This window comes from Cimex lectularius, unplaced genomic scaffold (assembly GCF_000648675.2).
Source record: "Cimex lectularius strain Harlan isolate CLEC.00 unplaced genomic scaffold, Clec_2.1 scaffold86, whole genome shotgun sequence".
Classification (NCBI taxonomy): Eukaryota; Metazoa; Arthropoda; class Insecta; order Hemiptera; family Cimicidae; genus Cimex; species Cimex lectularius.
Window position 1 is genome coordinate 1,582,184 of NW_019392763.1, and position 12,417 is coordinate 1,594,600.

The window sequence follows — 12,417 nt, forward strand, 5'->3', positions numbered from 1 at the left end:
AACTTGAATAAGATAGATTTCTCGCAGAAAGTTCAATAAAAGTTTCAACTACTTTAATACCATCGAATTCCGCTAATTAGTATACAAAGTTTTAAATAAAAACACAAAATTAAAATCTTTATTTAGTACTTTTTTTTGTTTGATAAAAACAAAAAAATTAAAATCGTTATTTAGTATTGCGTTTTTTGGTTTGATTATCTTGATCATTTGATCTACTGAATTTGATAACTTGATTGAAATAGTTTTCTTGCAGACAGTTCAGTTAAAGTTTCTACATCTTTTATATCATAGAATTCACGCTAGTTAGTTTACAAAGTTTTAAATAAAAACACAAAATTAAAATCTTTATTTAGTACTGACTGTTTTTGTTTGATTATCTTGATCATTTGATCTGTTGGATTTGATAATTTGAATGAGATAGTTTTCTTGCAGAAAGTTCAATTAACGTTTCAACATCTTTAATATCATCGAATTCACGCTAATTATTATACAACATTTTAAATAAAAACAAAAAACTAAAATCTTTATTTAGAACTTCATTTATTGGTTTGATTATCTTGATCTTTTGATCTGCTGGATTTGATAACTTGAATGAGATAGTTTTCGCAGAAAGTTCAATTAAACTTTCAACATCTTTTATATCATATAATTCACGCTAGTAGGTTTACAAAGTTTTAAATAAAAACAAAAAATTAAAATCTTTATTCAGTACTGACTGTTTTTGTTTGATTATCTTGATCATTTGATCTACTGGATTTGATAACTTGAATGAGATAGTTTTCTTGCAGAAAGTTCAATTAAAGTTTCTGCATTTTTATATCATAGAATTCACGCTAGTAAGTTTACAAACTTTTAAATAAAAAGACAAAATTAAAATCTTTATTTAGTACTGCTGTTTTTATTATTATCTTGATCGTTTGATCTACTGGATTTGTTAACTTGATTAAGATAATTTTCTCGCAGAAAGTTATGTTTCTCCTCAAGCCAAGATATTTTATATCAATGATGAGCAATAACAGAAATTCATATAAGAGACTTAAAATCTCTTCTCGCCTGCTTTTCCTATATGAACTCGCAGAACTGTATATTTAAAACATTACAATAAATAAATTTAAAAAACAAAAACATTCTAATAATGTAATCTTTGGTTTAATTACATGAAACTATGCGTTATATTTTTAAAAAGTTATAAAACTAAATATTTACATAACTAGGTTAAACTATGGTTTAATAATTACAAAATCAAAATACATTCAGCTACAGCGATAACATGACGTGATTAAATGTACCTCTATACGGTTATTCTATCACAGTCTAACCCATTCTCATACCCATTCAAACATAATTTACCGTACATAAGTCAGCAAAAATATGGAGAACAATGAACAACATTGCCCCACTTCAAAGATAATTATTAATACAGAGATCACAATAATAGATTAGTTCGAATAATTTAATATTGTGCTACATAAATGCTCAAGTTGTGCAAGCACTTTAATCTCTATTTATTTTAATCATTTCTTTAATTAGCCTTCTGTCTAAGTATCTTTAATAATCCATAGCTTTTACACTATCCCAGTCGAGAAGAAGAAAAACTAGTATATTTGGCTAAATATTTACATATATACCGATTGCAACCTGACTTTTTTTTCATTTGTGTTAGAAGGGCGAAAGACGAATGGAATAAATAATTAATTAGATAATAAATAAATATGTACAAATATTCACAAATAAATAGGTTATTGCATACATATGCACATAAACCCACGTGTAACCATACTCTAAAAATGAATAAATAATTAAATAGGTAAGTAAATATAACGTGTAGACATGTGTATGTTCAAATACACAATTATACTGCAAGAATAAATAAATAGATAAATAAGTGAAAAGCGTGTGGACACGTGTATACACAAATTATTTACTGCAGGAATGTTTCCAATCGTCTGTGCTTCCAAGGAATCAAGGTGTAGTATTTCCCTGATCTGCAGAGGACGTTCTTATTCGAGGAGAGTTTACAGTGAAGATTTATGGTTTATGCTTTAACCGCGTCGTAAACCCAAGATATGTCAGCTTCACTTTGGAATTGATCTAACCTGTTCCGTCTCCGAGATGATGTGACTAGTCTTAAGAATTTGTTCTGAATCCTTTGTATTTTTAGCAGATTCGACTTGCATGTCAAACTCCATACAGGACGAGCGTAGAGCAGCATGGGTTTGAGTTTGACAACCGCCTTGTAAATAAGTCGCTTGTTGTGCATTGACAATCCATTAAGGAATAGAATTCTGATGGCTAATTTGGCTTTTACAATTCATTCTATGAGAGCCAAATTGAAGTCTTCTATCCAAAATTAAGTCTAGGTAGGTTTCTGACCATGGGATGAGAGTTTCATTAATGTTGACTGTTGCATTTATTGTGGGGCGCCTTTTTGTGAATAGGATCGCTTCACATTTAGGAACGTTAATCAATAAATTCACTAATTTCGTGGTCCGCTTGACCAATTATTATATTATAATTAATTAAGGTTATTAGTTGAGATAAAAAAGTCAATGGCACGAGCGGGATTCGAACCCACGATCTTCGGGTTGATACGCCGCGGCTCTACCACATGAGCTATCGTGACCTCGATCCACTCTGACACCAACTTCCCATCTCAACCGCACCTTTTTGAATTTTCCCGCCTTTTTGCCATTTTTCAATTATAATTTTAATTATAATATGTTAATTGGTCAAGCGGACCACGAAATTAGTGAATTTAATGATTTAAAATGAAGTATACTTCACTAAAGCTCTCCGTGACCATTTCATTTGTCGTCGAGAATCCAATCCGATTACACGACATTTGAAAAATGGCAAAAAGGAGGGAAAAATAAAAAAGGTACGGTTGAGATGGGAAGTTGATGTCCGAGTGGATCGAGGTCATGATAGCTCAAGTGGTAGCAGCGGCGTATCAAGCCGAAGATCGTGGGTTCGAATCCCNAGTGTCACGAGGAGGATTCGAACCCACGACCTTCGGCTAAATACGCCGCTATTCTAACTACTTGAGTTATCGTGACTTCGATCCACTCGAACACCAAGTCACTATATCAACCTACTACCTTTCGAATTTTCCCTCCTTTTTGCCATTTTTCATTTTTGAATCGAAGTCACGACAGTTCAAGTGGTTACAGCAGCGGCGCATTGAGCCGAAGGTCGTGGGTTCGAATCCCGCTCGAGACTCTGACTTTTTCATTTCAACCAATACCTTACATAAAGATTAATGAACTGAAAGAACGATGTTTTCTTATATTTCGACCTCGAGAGTTTAACTTATGATTTTTCCTTCTTGATGGTGGGATAATAGGTCTGTCTTGAAGATGGTTGTTCTGTGTATAGGCGTTAACTCCCCTGAGGAAGGATTAAAATAAATCCGAAACGTTGTGGATAAAAACTGCTTGTGGTTTTTTAGATGACCTATTATCCCACCTTCAAGAAGGAAAAATCATAAGTTTAACTGAAAGAAGTTGTTTGGTCAATCAGACCACGAAATATAATGGATCTGAAACATAATTTCATGTCAAGGGGTGAAAGTCGCAAACCAGTTCAACCACTGACCTAGACCATGTGTGCCTAAGTAACTTTATCAAAGTTTGATAAAGTTACTTATAAACGGCAAATCGACGACTTGTTTTACTGTATAGGACATCTTTGTCCGTTGTTTGTTTCTGTTATTGTTTAATGGTTCTACAAAATACCTAAACAATATTAGTACAGAAAAATAGAGCATTTCAATTATATAATTAAACCGAGAGATATAGAAAGTTTTAAAGAGAGCAAAAATATATGTAAATAAAAGCTTAAAAATTTGTATTCAAAATTTACATATTGCTTTTTCATTTAAAAAAATTCTGATATTTTAAACAAATTTTCTTTCATTATATTAACTTAAAATATGTAATCAGCCCCCTTTTCGTCGGGTAGCATTTAAACGAGGCTTTTTTTTTTAACTAAAAGTGTCTAATAAGTATAATTAAAACTAATTTGTCTCTAGACTTGTTAATAAACCGGAATAAATTTGACCCAAAGAGACATTTGTCTGCTGAAGGTGTCGACTACAAACGAAGGCTTTTGTCATAGTTAAATATCACGATCTGCCCTTTGGAAAAGGTCTTTAACCGGAATCGGCCGTTAAGCCGGTGTAACTAGTGAAGATGACCAGCTGAGAAGACTGATCGATAAAGATATCCCCGAAGATGTAAGCAGCTGATCAAAACCACCCTGTGGGAGCTGTGGGAGGAGTAAAAAACTTTTTTTTATGAAACTTAGTTTTAGAAGAAAAGGTTGATACCGGCAATCTCCATTTATCGACGGTTTATTCAAAACACCGGCCACAATCTGAACCGTTCATAATTTAAAAAATCTTATTAGAAAATTTTCACAACTCAGGTTTTTATAACTCGTTGGAGTTTCAAATAAAGTTTTTTTTTTATTTGTCAACAATAAAATAGTAAGTATTTTATTTTTAAAACCTGGAAAAAATTGTAAAATAGGTTTTACTTCTGAGCCAGAGGTGGACTATTAAAAACATTTAAAAAACATTAAACATTTCGGTTTAAACATACAGACATCAACGGTAAATGTTACTACACTGTACTGAATACAACAGCCGATCGGAATAATTATCAGCAACAACTTAACCTTTTGATAAAAGGAACTTTAACAAATGGAATCACTAAAAATCTCGTAAAGAGACCTGCTGGGTCGATTGGAATAAGCATTGAGCTCGTGAACCATATAGTTTTCGAGAAAAAATGCATAAAGCAAAAAAATCGAAATTGTTTTTCTTTTCTTCGATGTAAACCGACCTGCTGGGGCGATTGGAATAAGAATTAAAGTCGTAAACGACGTAATTTATGAGAAAAAGGAAAAAATCAAAAATTTACATTTTGGGTACAATAACCGAAAAAAGTCTACATTTTTTTGTCTTTTTCGATGTAAAACGATCTCCTGGGTTGATTGGAATAAGAATTAAGCACNATCTCTGTTTCACTCTCTATCGCTATTCCTAATTTATCTCTTTTTTCCTTCTTGTTTTTCTATTTTAGTCTATTTATCTTCTTTCTTCCTTCGTTCCTTAATTTTCTACAAGCTCTCACCTTTTCTCTCACACTGTCTCTCTTTATTCGTTTTAATTCGTCTCTCTTCGTACTTCGTTCCCTCTATTTTCCCTAATCTAACTCTCCCTCTTTCTTTCTTTCTCTCTCTCTCTCTCTCTTTCTCTCTCTCTCTCTCTCGCTATTCCTAATTTATCTCTTTTTCAAGCCTCACACTTATTGTGGCATTAAAAGAATCAGCAATTGGTTTCGGTCTACAACCATGGAAATAATAATGCACTTTCTATATATATATTCAATTTGTGATTTTTAAAGTTAATTTATACTTTTTGCATGCGTTGTGTTGAAAGATAACACGGAAACGTTGAAATCTAAAACCGTAAACTCGTTTTGGTGAATATCCATGGAAAAAAATCATCCCTTTTTTTAACTGAGCGAAATTACTGTTGGTGTTTTACAAGGCTATATTCTTGGACCCATCCTGTTCGTCAACCAAACCTCAAGCCTTCGTCGATTAAGGCTTGCAATTAGTTTCTCCACTCTTGTTTTAATTGTATATCTTCTGTAGTTCTTCCATGTTACTAGTTATTGAACAGGTAGTTGTAATGTAGCAAATAATCAAAAGGATGAACAGTGCACCCTTTGTTTTATTCTTGTCTCTTTAATACGCTTTTTATTATTAGTATTATATTAAAAAAACTACTTTTTTGTGTTTTTCGAATTCAAAGGCTGCGTTTAACAATAATTAAGCTATAAAAATCTTTGAATTATTCAAAGTTATCTGAGGACAATTTGGTCTTCACAAAATGGAGTTTGAATTAAATTGTTCCTCGATGTACGTGCACAGACGGTTGCACAGCATGTAAAACCGCATATCTTTCAGGCAGTTAAACTCTTTAATTAGCATGCGATGCCTCAGTCCCCTGGGACTTCAAACTTCACCCACACGGAAAGTTTTCACTCGACTGTCATCCCGGATCTTCTTTCTCAGTTTACGATTTTCAAGGAGCAGGTGTCCAATTATCAAGCGAGCGATAAGAACGGAAGTTGTGAACCACCGTCCGGAAGCAATAGTCGTTTGTTTGTGCTCAGCCACTGCAGTATGAATCAAGCAGACCATAACGCAGCCATCCTTGATGTACGACCTCACTGCTAACGCATGTCTGAATCTGATTGGGATCGCATCGGGGCTGGGACAAGTCCGATGGATACTGTACCAGGAATCAGCCTGTCTGATTTATCGGTCCGGTTTGTTCTGGTGTCCCACTCGACCAAAAGCCTATTCAATTCGATCAGGACGTAATGGATTTTCTCCAATATTCACGAATTCACGGTTTTAGATTTCAACGCTTCCGTGTTATTTTTCAACACAGCGCATGCAAAAAGTATAAATTAACTTTAAAAACACCCAAATTGAATATATATAGTAAGTGCATTATTATTTCCATGGTTGTAGACCGAAATGCTGATTCTTTTAATGCCGCAATAAGTGGATTTACACATAGGGCTTCGATTTCATGACGAAGTGTTTTTCGTCCGTTTTCCCTTGACAAAATCGAACAAATCTAATTCACTTCCGGTGAGTGAACTCTTAGTTTTTTCTTATATTGTTCTATTACTGTATAAAAGGTAAACTAGGCGTTACTTGTTTTCCAAATGACATGATACGTGCATGTATGCATGTCTGCAACTGAGCGAATCAATAGTTTATTACAGAGTGGGAAATAAAAATAGATTTGACGAAAACGGTTTGAGTGTGTATGTTTGAATGTGCCAAAAATGAAGATGAAATTATGCTCTTTATGAGGAATTATTGGAAGAAAATTTGTAGATGGAAACAAAGAGGGAGAGAGAAAGAAAGTAATAAATAAAGAGAGACAGGTTGAGAGAAAACGAGAGAGCTTGTAGAAAATAGACAGGAAGAAAGAAAGATAAATGGACTAAAATAGAAAAGTAAGAAGGGAAAAAGAGATAAATTTGGGAAAACGAGAGAGAGGGAGAGAGAGATTGAAACAGAGAGAAAGAAATGAAAATGGAGAGACAAATAAACCAAAAAAGAATGAGAGCAGCGAACAAGAGAGAGAGAGAGAGAGAGAGAGAGAGAGAGAGAGAGAGAGAGAGAGAAAGAGGGAGAGTTAGATTAGGGAAAATAGAGGGAACGAAAGTCATAAATAAAGAGAGACAGTGTGAGAGAAAAGGTGAGAGCTTGTAGAAAATTAAGGAACGAAGGAAGAAAGAAGATAAATAGACTAAAATAGAAAAACAAGAAGGAAAAAAGAGATAAATTAGGAATAGCGATAGAGAGTGAAACAGAGATAGATAGATAGATAGATAGATAGAGAGAGAGAGGGAAATAAAAATAGAGAGACAGAAAAACAAAAAAGAAAGAGAGGAGCGAGCAAGAGAGAGACAGAGAGAGAAATAAAAATAGAGAGACAAAAAACAAAAAGAAAGAGAGGAGCGAGCAAGAGAGAGAGTGAGAGAGAGGGAAATAAAAATAGAGAGACAAAAAACAAAAAGAAAGAGAGGAGCGAGCAAGAGAGAGAGTGANCTCCCAGTCACTAAAAGATAAAACAACGATATAAACTAGCTAGAAATGTTAATGTAGTTTACACACTGTATGGCAAAGAGTTTCACAAGCTGGATTACGTGCAAGAAGGCCAGAACTTCTGCCAAGCGCAAAACATCTCGGTTAAGTTTCGCAAGAAATCACATCTGAGCAAGTTTGGTCTAAAATCTTGTTTTCGGATGAGTCAATGTTTTGTTGGAGGTCTTCTGACGGCCGAGAGAAGGTTTGGAGAAGAACAGGAGAACTATCCCCGCAACATTTTCACCCCAGAGAAGCTATGGAGGTGGTGGTTTTAATGTCGCATAAACTTGATCTTCATAAAGAGTTCTCTAACAGCTGCACGATACGTTGAAGATATGTTATCAAAGTTGTTCCTTAAATGCCTATAATTAGCGACGGTTTGTTGTTTATATTAATGGCAATGCAAGGCCCCACACAGCTAGAATCATTGGTGACTGGAACGGGCTTCAATACCATGTTTGGAGTGGCCAGCATTTAGTCCCTACTTATCGACTTTTGGGCCGGGTGGTCAAAGAAGGTAAAGAGTCGCCCAGTGATGCCAGAGAATTTGCAGGAATTAAGGAGACTGTTGGATGAGTATGAAATTATTCCACAGCATTACCTTCAAAACCTCATAAAATCGATGCAACGTTGAATGCAAGCGGTCATCAAAGCAAAAGGAGGAAAAACGCCGTACTGAATTGAATATTTTCTTCATAGTTTCCATAGCAACATTTTTGGTAAAATTGTTTTACTCAGTTTAATTTTTTATTTAGTTATAACTTATATTTTTCTTTAAAACTATTCAGTAAACAAAAAAATAAAAATTATAAGGATTGCAAGTATTAACTATTAAAAAGAAGAGGGTGGCCAATTTTTTTGCCTCTCAGTGTATCATATATTCTAAATGTAATAAATTTTTATAGAACGATAAACTGTTATTTAAAAGGCCAAATCAAATCCTGCTTGTTTGAAAATAATACTTTTATCGGACTTAGGACGTCAATTTGATCGAGGTGCTTACCAAAATAAAATCCCTTCTTTAAAAAGGGTAAAAATCTTCGAGCTGAAAAGAATAATGTTTTTGTCTAATTTGGGCGATTTGACACAAATCCAAACTTGACAATTTATTACTTCTAAGTTACTGCATTAAATCATATCGTTTCAGTATCGGACGGAGCCAGCCAACTCGACTTTTCCTCAAACAGAAACGTGTTTTACGAAACCAAACAGGGAAATTTATATGTTTGTTTCTTTATAATTATTTGGCGAGTATGTGGCCAGATCATTGGCTCTACTTTATGCGCTTTATCGTGTTAAAAGCACTTTACAAACTTCACAATTTGTATCTTTAAAGTTATTAGACGGCAATGTTGTTCCATTTTAGCGTTGGACTGGACAGCCAACTCATCAGTTCACTTTTCTTTCTTTTTTATTTTATTTTTGCTAGAGAAGTAACATAACTTCTATCACAACATTCACTTTCCTCACTAAAAAGGAAATCTTTAGGCGTCTTAAGAATTTTCGGAAAAGGTTCAGGATGAAAGGTGTTGGACTAGGGAATTGGGATGAGGGTTTTATTGAAATGTCTATATTGACTTCTAAGGTTTTTAAGAATATTTTTTAATAAGGTTTTTGTAGATGTAGGGAGCTTGGGTAATGGTCTGAACAATTTGGAACTAGAGTGACGAGATATTTTGAAGATTGGAATGTTTGGTTGAACCCCACTTTTCGATTCCATACGTCCACATTGATTATAGTAGTAATGTGATTATTTCAAGTAGGTCTTTAATTGATGGAAAGTCCCAAATAGCATACAACATTGAATGATGAATAGACGGTGATACGACAAAGGGTGAAGGTTTTCAGTTTTGTTGACTAATCCTCCTAATTTCTTGAACCATTCTTACAAACAGAAAAGACGTGAGGTTTACGGTATCAGGATTGGTTAGAAAGTATGTAGTTTATATTGAATATAGAATGGGACCAAGGATGCTACCTTGCAGAACTCCCAGTTTGGGATAGTGGGTTAAAGGTTAATAGGAGTTAGTCTCTTTACGACCAATATTGATCTAATGTACAATACGCATTTTAATCAAGTGCCCTTCATTAAACTTAAGGTTTTTTCTAGAATCCAAAGTTAACGGCTCCCATGCATACCACGCCCCGGCTTTTCTATGCCCAGCAGTAGAAATCTCAATTTTCCTTCACACCAAAGATGACACGTTCCACTGTTTCTTTTTCTTTCTGCAGTTTTTCAACAGTCCTTGAGTTAGTATTTCTGATGTTATGAGTCCTTCGATGAACTTTTCTCATGCTTCTTTTCTGGAATACATTCCCATTAAATATATATTATACCATTGTTTACATTTATTATTAATATACTGTCTAATGTATCTACATTTTTGGCAATTTGGTATGCTGCAAAGAGTGCAGGGACGATAGGTATATTGATCGATTAAACCTTCCAATTCATTGCCTCTCAGCCCTGCTCAAACAAGACTAATTTTGTTGTTTTTCCAATGTCTAATATTAGACCAAATTGCAATCAAGTAGAATAGAGTTGTAGATTGGAGAAGAAGCACAGAGGATGGCGAGGTTAATTAAATCAAAAAGGGATGTGCGTCTCTACCCATGCTTGACAATTTATATCTTTTGTTGTTTTAATATATTATTTATTTTTTATTAATTAATTCTATGGCTAGCTTGAATATGGTCTCTATTCTCAAACCTTGTGAAGTACATTGTACAAATATGAAAGTATGACTCTTCTTGGTTGTTTGTTTTTTCTTATAAATTTAATTTTATTGTGAGGTCTAGGGTGATTAAAAACCAATACCTAATTATTCACTTGATTGACCCTATTTTACTTTCATATCGTAGAAAGTGCACTCTCCAAACTTGGCATTTTTAAAATCTAGTTGTAAATTGTTTGAAAATATCATAAATAAAGGATTATAGTACTACATTTTTTTTAAAGATATAGTTAATAATATATATAGTTGCAATAAAGATATAGTTCGTTGACCATCATTTTATTGGCCATTAAATTTTTACACTTGATAATGATTAATAAACATAACAGTTTCAAAAAATGTATTACACTAAAAGTTTACTATAAATTCCAACTTTATGATTGCAATAAATTTTAAATCTGATTATAATTGGTCATTTTGTGGGAAAAACTATCCCTAAACTTCAGAAATCAAATTACTTAATTACTTTAGCATTTGTTCTTGATGAAGAAATCAAATTTTAATTAATCTCTTAACAAAATTTAGTTATTTTTTAATATTTCCTTCTAGCAAATATACTTGTTCAAAATGGTTGAAGATTTTTTTTTTCATTTAACTTAACTTTTGAAAACCCAGAAGCCTACTCGCTCCCTGTAGAGCCAAGGTACCAGGTAGGTTTCACAGTAATATTTCTGAAGTATTTATTTTGAAATTGGACTGATCATATATCATGAGGATACTTGTGATTACTACAAAATTAAACCAGTTAGAATCAGATTATTACGTCCATGATACATTATTTGAACCTAAATTCCTTAATTTCTTCAATTTTAGTATAATTGTTTATGCTCTTAGGTTAGATTAGACTAGATTATATAGGAGTTGGCCTCTTTACGACCTGTGTGTATTGGTCTATTGTACATCTCCATTTTTTTTGTCTAGAGCTACTTAAGCTTGAGGCTTTTTACCAGACCCCAAAGCTTTTTGAAGGGCTGTCATGTGTATCCTTCAGGCCTTGGCTTTTCCTCTCCCAGGATTAGGACTATCAGCCTACATAGACCTTCACACCAACAGAGAACGTGTTCTGCTGTTTCTTCTTCTTGGCAATATCTGCACAGGCTTGTTTCTGCCACTCTGAGTCTATACATATGCCTCCGGAGTCTGCAGTGTCCAGTTAACAGTCCGACTATTATTCTAGTCCTAGTACATCCTAGATTTATAATAGTTCTGCTATTATTTCATCGATTGTCCTTTGATAAACTTTTTCACTTGCCTTTGTCCCAGGCTACATTCCCATTGAGAGGAGAACTTTTTATTAATCCATTGTCTAATGGATCCGCATTTTTGGCAGTTTGGTAAGCTACAAATGGATTCAGGGCCATAGGTGTACTTACTGAACTTTTTTTGGCCAATTTATTGGCCTCTTCATTGCCCCTCTGCCCTGTCTGCCCTGGCACCCAGACAAGGATATTTTTGTTATCTTTTCCCAATGTTGCTCTTAGGTTAAAATAACAAAAGTTGCACTCAAGAGAAAGAAACGTACTCAGAGTGCACCAGACCTTTTTGAATTCAATCTCTCAGATTTGTAATTAAAAACAAACTTTATTCTAGAAAAAACCAAAGTAATGATTTAAATTGATTTATATTGGTTTATGAATTTTGTCATGATAGGTCAAGTGGTTATTGAGCCGAAGGTCGTGGTTCAAGTCCCGTTGTGAAACTAATTTTTTATCTAAACCACACTTTACATAAAAAAATTATAAATCAATTTATTCTGGAATTTTTAGCCCCCTTGAGTAACTAATTATGAATACAACATATTTACAAAAGATTCATGCATAATAAACAACACATTACCATAATAATAAACAAAAGAAAACTAAAAATGATTAATTAAATACATATCATTGGTGCCAAGTTGTAAGGACAAAAAGTAATTTAAAAAAATGGGACTAAACAAAGTTAGAAGAGAGATAGGGCTCAGCGGATAGAGTGAGGTAATAAAATTATATATATAATT